Below are 9,765 nucleotides of genomic sequence, written 5' to 3'. Positions count from 1 at the left end.
TAAGGGAGAGTCTGGCTAATGCAGAATGTTGTGTAACAGTTACTTCCGGTGATTGGGAAACTATCATTCTAATGATGCAGTTGAAAATTGTGTTTGTCTTTTTAGTGGCTATGACAAACTGCTGACTTCTATTCAGAATAGGATTCATGCTTGCTATTATGAAGTCCGATAACTGTGCATTTAATTGTTTTTTTTCCTAAATGAACTTTTGACTTCATGTCTGTTATTTCAGTTTGTTATTTTTAGCCTACTCTTTACTCAAGGTATGTTTTTTTTTTCATTTTTATCTTCTAAAGTATTAGTCTCCCCACCTCTATACATGTTGGAGATTCACCTCAAATAGATATGTCATCAGCCCATTTATAATTAGATTGCTAATTGGAAGGTTATGAACAAATATCAAATTCTTAGCTTTTGTCAAATGTGTATTATGTTCATAGTATTCTGACAAACTATTAAGGAAGACATCCAATTAAAAAATGAGAAATAAATCTGTTCTTTACAAATCTATGTAGACTTCTAGTAATCACTGCATTGTTTTCAAAGTATTGACAAATTTATTGTGTTAGACTTTGCTGTAGAAATTTCCTAAATGTTATTACAAAATGGGCTGCTCGATAGTTCTTGGCTCCTCTCTTGGACTATATTTGAAGATACAGACAACCTTTGCTCTTCTTTAGGCATATGGCAATGCACCCATTCGCCAGAATTTCTTACAGATTTGACTAAATCATCACTGCAAATTCTTTATTTTAGGATACACTCTACCATATTTTGGTGATTTGAATTCATAGATGACCAAGAGGTATTTCCTGAGTATGTTTCACTATGTTTCAGTCAACTTCTGAGTTAAGTAATCTTTCCTTTGTGAGTCATACACTTGTTTTTGTCTCCTTTGCTACAGCTATGTTTTTATAATGCCTTAGTAATTATACGCTGATGACACCCAGCTGTACATCTCCAGCCCGGACCACCCCAACGATGCCCTTGAAGTGATGTCCCGGTGTCTGGAGGCCGTGCGGATCTGGATGGGGAGGAACAGGCTCAGGCTCAACCCATCCAAGACCGAGTGGCTGTGGTTTCCGACGTCCCGACATAGTCAGTTGACACCATCGCTGACTATTGGGGGCGAATCGCTGGCCCCCACAGAGAGGGCTCGCAACTTGGGTGTCCTCCTGGATTCACGGCTATCTTTAGAAGAGCTCTTGACGGCCATGACCGGGAGGATTTTTCATCAGGTTCGCCTGATTCGCCAGTTGCGTCCCTTTCTGGATCGGGACTCCCTACACAGAGTCACTCATGCCCTCGTCACTTCCCGCCTGGACTACTGCAACGCTCTCTACATGGGGCTCCCCTTGAGGAGCACCCGGAGGCTCCAACTGTCGCAGAGTGTGGCCGTGCGGGTGGTTATGGGAGCAACATGGCGCTCCCGTGTGACACCTCTCCTGTGCGAGCTGCACTGGCTCCCGGTGGTCTTCCGGGTGCGCTTCAAGGTTCTGGTTACCACCTTTAGAGCACTCCATGGCTTAGGACCTGGTTATTTACGGGACCGCCTACTACCACAAGCAGCCTCCCACCGGCTGGTACGCTCTCATAGAGAGGGGCTCCTCCGGGTGCCGTCAGCTAAACAATGTTGACTGGCGGCTCCCAGGGGGAGGGCCTTCTCCCCCAGGGGGAGGGCACCCACTATCTGGAACGAGCTCCCCCCAGAGATACGGAGGATTCCGGATCTACGCACTTTCCGCTGTGCTCTTAAGATTCTTCTATTCCAGCAAGCTGGCCTGGCCTAATTTTCTCCCCTGTTTTAAAATTCTTTTACATCAAAATTTTAATTTGTTTTAAATTATTGGGATTTTTTAATTGTCTTGGGCTAAATTATTTAATCTGGTTTTAATTATATCTTTTAACTTTTGTATTTATGTATTTTATTTTGTGCCTGTTCACTGTCCTTCAGGAGTAGGGCGGTATATAAATCTAATAAAAGACAAAAAAGACAAAGAAAAAAAGTAATTTCTAAGAGTAAGAGGTCTTTTTCTATGGGATATCATTGATGAACTCAGTGCTTTAATATCCATAAGTGGAGACTAGGCTGTTTTCCTCAGCCTGGGATCTAGGCCAAAGAGATATAGTAGAGACAGTTCTAAGAATGGAAGCAGCTGTGGGAATGGAAAGAACAATTCATGCTTCTCAAAACTTCTGTTGGAATAATAAAGTGAGATAAGAGAGAAAGTAAAATGGCTGTCCTGATTTACCTTGCTTGTTTTGTAATTCAATATCCCCACTTGCCACCCCTGTACAAGAAGCTTTTTCCTGGGCAGCATTTTACCCTGTTTCTTACCCAGTAAAGAGAAAGAATCAGAAATGAATGGCTGAAGGAAGTGGTGACAACAGCTAAATCTTTACAAAGGTACACATTGAGAAATAAGCAACATATGGACAGGAAGTACAATTAGACTCTCAAGAAGCACTTGTCCCCTGAAGAACAAGAATCTGTTTCCAACTTCTCTTTTTCGTTCTCTCTCTTTTATTATTAACTGGAAGAAAGAAGGAAGGAAGGAAGGAAGGAAGGAAGGAAGGAAGGAAGGAAGGAAGGAAGGAAGGAAGGAAGGAAGGCATTCCCCACTTAGAAAGGCCTAAACCAGTGCTAGCAATAATGGTGCAACTTTCACTCCAGATTCCAGTATGTTGTTTAGCTAACATTATGTTTTACTTTATAATAATTAAACTTTTACAATTTTCATACCTACATTAAAAGTAGAGAAAGAAAAACTGATGGATTACCAAACACAGTTTAAAATTTTTGATGATTAATTGGGAAGTGTCATGACTCTTTATGGTAACAAAGTATAGTGTCTGAATTTTGATATTTTTTCTGAAAAGAATACTGTTTTGCATTGACATAGAGCAGAATGTCAAGAAATACAAATTGAAATTGCACACTATTACAGATCATAATCTCTTGACTGCATGAAAATCTAGAAAGGTCTTTTTCCATTGATTTGACAGAACAATATATAAACAATGGTAAATTGCGCTGTTAAATTTCTGTGAGTAGGAAATGACCATAGTGCTCCTCATTCTGAAAAATGTGGTCAGGAACTTCAGATTGACAAAAGGAATTACGATAGACTGGAACATTCCTCTGATGCTTTCCATATATATTTTGCTTAACTATTCTTTTTCTTGATGCAGATTCATGATTTTATGTAAAAAAAAAAAAAAGAGATTATTGGAAAAAATTATTTTCTCCCATCTGGGAGGGAGAAGGTGAGATTGTTTTAAGTACAGCACACAGTAAGATTGCAAGAATTGAATGTGATAGAGAAGAAGAGTCCAGGAAAGTGAGTTTTCAGGGATTTCTTTGTTTGAAAATAGAATAAAAGTATGAGAGTTGAGATTCAAAACATTGGGAAAGCACTGGTTTGGGCAAGACTCTGCTACGTTATGTACTTATGTTTCAACCGTTTTTAAAATAGAAAATAATGTTTGTAGTGTATTCAGAGTAATTGATCTTTATTTTTTTTAAAAAATCCACAGAGTAGCTTTCCATGGTGAAAATAAACCTGTGTTTATAAACCTTGGGGGTGGGGGAACTGCATACTAACAGTAACTACAATGACAGTCTTGTTCTCAGTCAGCCACTGGCATACCCTTGCAATCAGAAAAGACGAACCCTCCCTGAAATTAGGATAACCTCTTCTCTTCCTCAGATATGCATTTTATAGTGCAAAGGAAAGGAATATTTGTTGCCATATTCTTTAAAAAATGAGAAAGGTGGCTATTTCTTACAAAATAGCTGTTACTCGTAGGCATGATTAAAATAGTAATACAATTTAATGCCCATTTTCAAAGAACAGCCATGTTGATGAAGAAAGTTAACAGCCACACCTGCTTGGTGGTTCTGCTTCACCATTAAACCATCCTTCCAAGCAGCCTCCATGTTTCCAGTGTCTTTCTCCCCACTTGGAACTGAACCCAGAGGGACGTTTCTTCAGGGGTGGGTTCTACTTACCTTTACTACTGGCTCGCAGCGGGGCCGCGCGCTTAGAGAGGGCTGCATGCGCAGAAATGTTTTGATGAGGTCGGGGTTGGTGGGCGGAGCCTCCCGCTGGTTTTACTACCGGAGGCAACCCACCACTGCATTTCTTCCAACAATTTGGCACCCAAAAATGAGACTCCAAGCTAACCTAACCAATGGACCTGGCCCAGGTAAGCCTCCCTTGCTGGCAGCAGACCCACTGAGTCTGTGGGTGAGTTTTCCTGCACCTTGGACATTTGGAACAAAGGTTTTAAGGGGTTTTGAGTGTTGAGCTGAAAGGCTGCTTAGAAAGAAGGTGAGTACCTCTGTTTTTTTTTAACTTTTAAAGCCCAGAAAAGTAAAGGAAATGTGTGTATGCTTGTGTGTGGGTGCGTGTGTGTGTGTGTGTGTGTGAGGACCCTTCTCTCAATCACAGCTGGATCTTGCTCCCTCTGTGCCTTTCCCAGCCACAGAAAGGCTCTGGTCTACCAACAGAGCCTGGAAAGTATAGGAGGTCAGGCCAGAGCACAGGACCTTCTGTTAGGGAAAGGGAGAGAGTGTGTGAAAATGGAATGGAAAAATGAATGAGAGAGTTAAACTTGGGCAACTAGCTAAGAAGTCACTGAGCAAAGCCCTAAAAAAAAAAGGAGGGGTCCTTACCTCTGGGAAGCAAGCAGAGGTGCCCCCCCCCGACTTTAGTGAGTCCAAAAACTGAGGCGGGAAAAGGAAAATGGCCAGGGAAGGAGGTGCCCTTACTCACTGCAGGGAGCAGTGGAGTCCTCCCGGACTGTTTTTAGTCTGCAAATTGACAGCGGATGTTTCCCTACAAACGAGGGGCCCTTACTCTGATAGGAACCAGAGTCCTCCTGGACCCTTTTTGGTCTGAAAACTACTGGCGGGGGGGGGCGGTCTCGTTTAGGAAGCTCCATTCATCGGGACCCGGCAGGGCCGAATTGAATCCCTACATTGGAAAGGGAAACATGGGATGCTCTAGCTCGAGGGTCAGGATAGGCTCCCCTGTGGAAGACTTGCTTGATGCCTGGGATGAAAAGAGGCAGTTGCCTGTCCAGGTGGGCATGAAAAAGGAAAAAGGTTGTATAAAGAAGTGGGCTTTGCTCAGGGATGAAGCTGGAAAACCAATTTGGCTAAACAAAGGTATTTAAAAGAAAAGGGAAACATATAAATAGGAATGGGGCATTTGTTTGTTTGTCTCTCTTCTTCTCTTTCTTCCATGCAACCACGTGATATGTTTGTTAAGATTTGTGCCTTCCCTAATTTAACTGAGATTTATGATGGGAATGACCAGTGTGTATGTGTATAAACCTGAGAGTTCTGTTTTCTTCTCTTTTTCTCCTTGCTTTTGTGTGTGTATTTATGTCAAAGTCTCTGTGTGCCCTCAAGGTAATTGTAACTGTAAAATGTCTCCAGTCCAAAAGACAAAAAATTTAAATTGCTAGAAAGAGTTAAAAGCTTGCTTTCACCCCGTTTTGTCTGGCCCACAAAACAGGGTGAAGAAAACTGAGTTCATTTTTCCTTTCCTCTGCACCATTAAGAACAGCCCAAGGTTATGAAGGAATGTTTTAAATTCATTTACAAGAAAAATTTCATTTTTGCATTTACTGTTTGTTTAAATGATTTCATTTGTCCATCCTTTTCCTGAAGCATGTGAATCCAGTTTTTTCTTTCTCATCTGTTATGTCCCCATCAGTTGAAACTGATTTATCTGTTTACTAATTGCAGTACTGATGTGGTTTTTTCTCCCTCGAACCCTGCCTGCAAGCTATCTACTCACCCCCACTCTACCTCCTCATCTCTAATCCTCCTCTATTCCTTTCCTGGGTGGATCCCCAGCAAAGGGGGGAGTGGGTCTTGTTCTCATGTCTTTTAGCCCTGCGCAGATGATTCTGTAACATGTGGAAACAGATGCTGATTCCAGAGGAGACCTTCCATTCATTTGAGCCAGAGAATTGGGTTTGGATCCAGTCACCAAAAGAGTCATCACAGCAACCAGAGTGGAGCAGACCTTCCCAAGCCTTATCACGAAGCCAAATCTAACAAACTTGAAAGAAAGGACCCTGAGATGGACAAGTAAAGACTAAAAGACTCTTTTCAATCCCCAGAAGACAGATGGAAAGACTATGGGGGAGGGTGGAAATTCATTGTAAGGTTTTCTTTCTTGTCTCATTTATGTTGTAATCAGTTAAATGGATTCTTGGAGGGATTGCATTTGGGAGTGGTTGGCACAGCAAGTTATGAACACCTTGGACTTCTGTCTAGTGGGAGGGAAATTTGTCCAGCATGTTTGTATTGCCTGTATTGTGAAAGTAGCTGCATACACACGCACACACAGAGAGACACCCCATTCAGAATCATCCCCTTCACCTATCTCCACACAAAGCTCCTTCTAGGTTGATTTTTTGCTCTGTGGCACTAAGGCCCAAGCAGTCATATCTCCCTGCTAATTCCATGGGAGAGGGGCATTCCCCTCAGGCAATTTCCTCACTTGAAGAAATAGTAGAAAAGAGATCTCCAAACTCCAAGTCCTGATTGTGACTCACAAAGGATGCTGCCCAGCTGCCCACTAAAAACAGGATATGTTGCACTGGTGGTCTCATGAGAAAGAGTCCCATTGTGTGTAATTTTAAAAATACGGTACTAAATAGCCTGGATTGCACAATAGCTAACCTCAATTTGGCCTCATAAAAGTAAGAGCTAGGGCAGGTTCAAGAAACAACCCTTGGAAATGGGTAGCCTGTAGTTATTTAAAGGAAAACCATGGCTGTGAAGAATTTTGGGACTTGTTGCTTGCTTAAAACCTGACTATAAGCTCACAGAAAGTGACATCTAACATCTGCAAATAATTGGCATAGAAAATTGGATACTGTAAATTTCTTCCCAGAACTTTTGCCCTGGTTGTTAGACCTTCATGAGTTGAAAGCTCTCCTTTTGGGAGCCACTGAGGGAATCCTTTTCTGCTACCTCTATCAATGCCTTGCCCTTTGCATCAGAAAAATTAAAAGCACCCATCAGGTCTCCCTAATCTGATCAATTTTTAATGTTTTGCCAATAAAATATGGGTGCTACCCACATATTTTGGCAAAAAAGTGGGGGGGGGGTTGAAGAAACACCAACCCCGCTTAGAAGAAAGAAATATTCTAGCAAATATTAAAAAGGCAGAATATTGTATTTCCCTGGATGAGAAAAGGATAAACATGTTTTTAAAGACAAAGTAGCTCCCCCTACTTCAGCTCTAGGGTGATGGGATTAAGACATGGCCCTCAGGATATGATAGGATTAGCCCTCTACCCATCTAACAGCAGGGCTCACTGCATTGCAAAATCGCCTAGGGACATTACATCAGCCCACAGTTCAACCAGACTTATCTCAGACAAACTCCTAGGATTTGCACATGACCCCTACAGCAACCAATGGGATACCTGCCCTTACACAGGAACAGGAAGCTCTAAAACGGGGCCCCAAAGAGGGTATAAATATCTCTTTCTCTCTCCTCCGTGTGTTCTTCTACCCAGAATCACAAGTGCTTGGTGGTTCTGGTTCACCATTAAACCATCCTTCCAAGCAGCCTCCATGTTTCCAGTGTCTTTCTCCCCACTTGGAACTGAGCCCAGATGGACATTTCTTCCAACATTGACTAATGGCACTTATTCTAAGTAAACCTGTAACTCGTAGGTAATCATTGTTAAATCTTCACAATAAAGGCCATTTTCCATGCAAAAGATGAATAAATATATAGTAGCCCACTGGAAATTGCAGGCCTTGCATCACATCACAGGTGATTCACTGTGCATAACAGTCACTCCACAAATTTTCATTCATTTGCTAAGACTTTAACTGGCATACTGTGAAATGTATTGAGAAAATCACAGACACGCAGGAAAACATACATATAGGATCTGATATTCTGTGCAAGCCAAGCTAATAGTATCAGAAAATATAAAGCAACTAAAACATGGGAAACTGAAAAAAGTCCCCTGATTGCTTCAGTTCTAAAAATGAATTCAGTACATAATCTAAACATTTTCTGGAATATCAAGCCTGAATACTAAGTGCTTGCTGAAGGACTATATATAGATACAAAACATAGCCAAGTGAGAGAGAACCACCCACAATCATTGTCCAAAACTTTAAAAATTCAGACAAATGTGTTAGTGAATTAATTTCTGCTGCTGTTTCTTTCTCTGATTGTTTGGGAATGATTTAGTGTACCCACTTGGGGGTCAAGTGGATTCTGTTTGCAGCAGATGTCACAAGAATAGAGGGAAATAAATAGGCTAAGAGCATGAACCATATAGATACAGAGGGTATATAGATACCTTAGGCCAGTGGTGAAATCCAAATTTTTTTACTACTGGTTCTGTGGGCACTGCTTGGTGGAGGTGGGGTGGCTTGGTGGGCATGGCAGGGGAAGGATACTGCAAAATCTCCACTCCCACCCCGCTCTGGGACCAGACAGAGGTGGTATTTGCCAGTTTTCTGAACTACTTAAAATTTCTGCTACCAGTTCTCCAGAACCTGTCAGAACCTGCTGGATTTCACTCCTGCCTTAGGCTCCAGCTACCTCAAACTTGTGAAGGGACCCGCTGTTAAAATGGATCAGTCTTTCACATACTGCCTGCTCTGTCCAGTGATGGTGATGATGATGATATTATTATTATTATTATTATTATTATTATTATTATTATTATTATTATTAATTTATTTGTCAAGAATGTATTTGGTAATAAGTATAAGCATGGATTGGATACATAAAGTAGATACAAATAGAAGAAACATTAGGACAGGGAAGGTAGGCACGCTGGTGCTCTTATGCAACCCCTTACAGACCTCTTAGGAATGGGGTGAGGTCAATAGTAGACAGTCTTAGGTTTAGCCTTAATTTTGGGGGTTTTGGGATGAAACCACAGAGTCAGGTAGTGCATTCCAGGCACTGACCACTCTGTTGTTGAAGTCATATTTTCTGCAATAGAGTCTGGAGCGGTTCACTTTAAGTTTGTATCTATTGTGTGCTCGTATTGTGGTTGAAGCTGAAGTAGTCACTGACAGGTAGGACATTGTAGCAGATAATTTTATGAGCTACGCTTAGGTCATACCGAAGGCGGTGTAGTTCTAAGTTTTCTAAGCCCAGAATTTCAAGTCTGGTGGCATAAGATATTTTGTTGCGAGCAGAGGAGGACTCTTCTTGTGAAATATTTCTGGACATGTTCAGTTGTATTAATGTCTGATATGCAGTGCGGGTTCCCGACCGATGAGCTGTATTCGAGAATTGGTCTAGCAAATGTTTTGTATGCTCTGGTTAGGAGTGTGATATTACCGGAGAAGAAGCTACGCAAGATTAGGTTTACAACTCTTAATGCCTTTTTGGCAATGTTGTTACAGTGGGCTTTGGCACTTAGGTCATTAGATATGAGTACTCCAAGGTCCTTGACAGAGTGAGGGTAGGTGAAACCCATCTCTGATGGTAGATACATAAACAGAAGCTTCTTATTTCCTATTAGACAGTATCTCTTACAAATGGCCATAGGAAACTAATAGGACATTAGTGGCTTCTGTTCTGTATTTAAACAGCAGTCACTCGCAATCAGTATCATTTTAGAAATTCAACCATTGTAAGCACCACCCTCCACGCATGCACACAGGGCCCTCCCGCATGCGTCCCACTGCACATCCACCCCTTGCATATGCCCTGTGCCCCGCACATGCGTAGCAGACACTCGAAGACCAGCCGG

This window comes from Pantherophis guttatus, chromosome 2 (assembly GCF_059756535.1).
Source record: "Pantherophis guttatus breed Tessera chromosome 2, ASM5975653v1, whole genome shotgun sequence".
Taxonomy (NCBI): domain Eukaryota; kingdom Metazoa; phylum Chordata; class Lepidosauria; order Squamata; family Colubridae; genus Pantherophis; species Pantherophis guttatus.
This window is presented reverse-complemented; position numbering follows the sequence as displayed.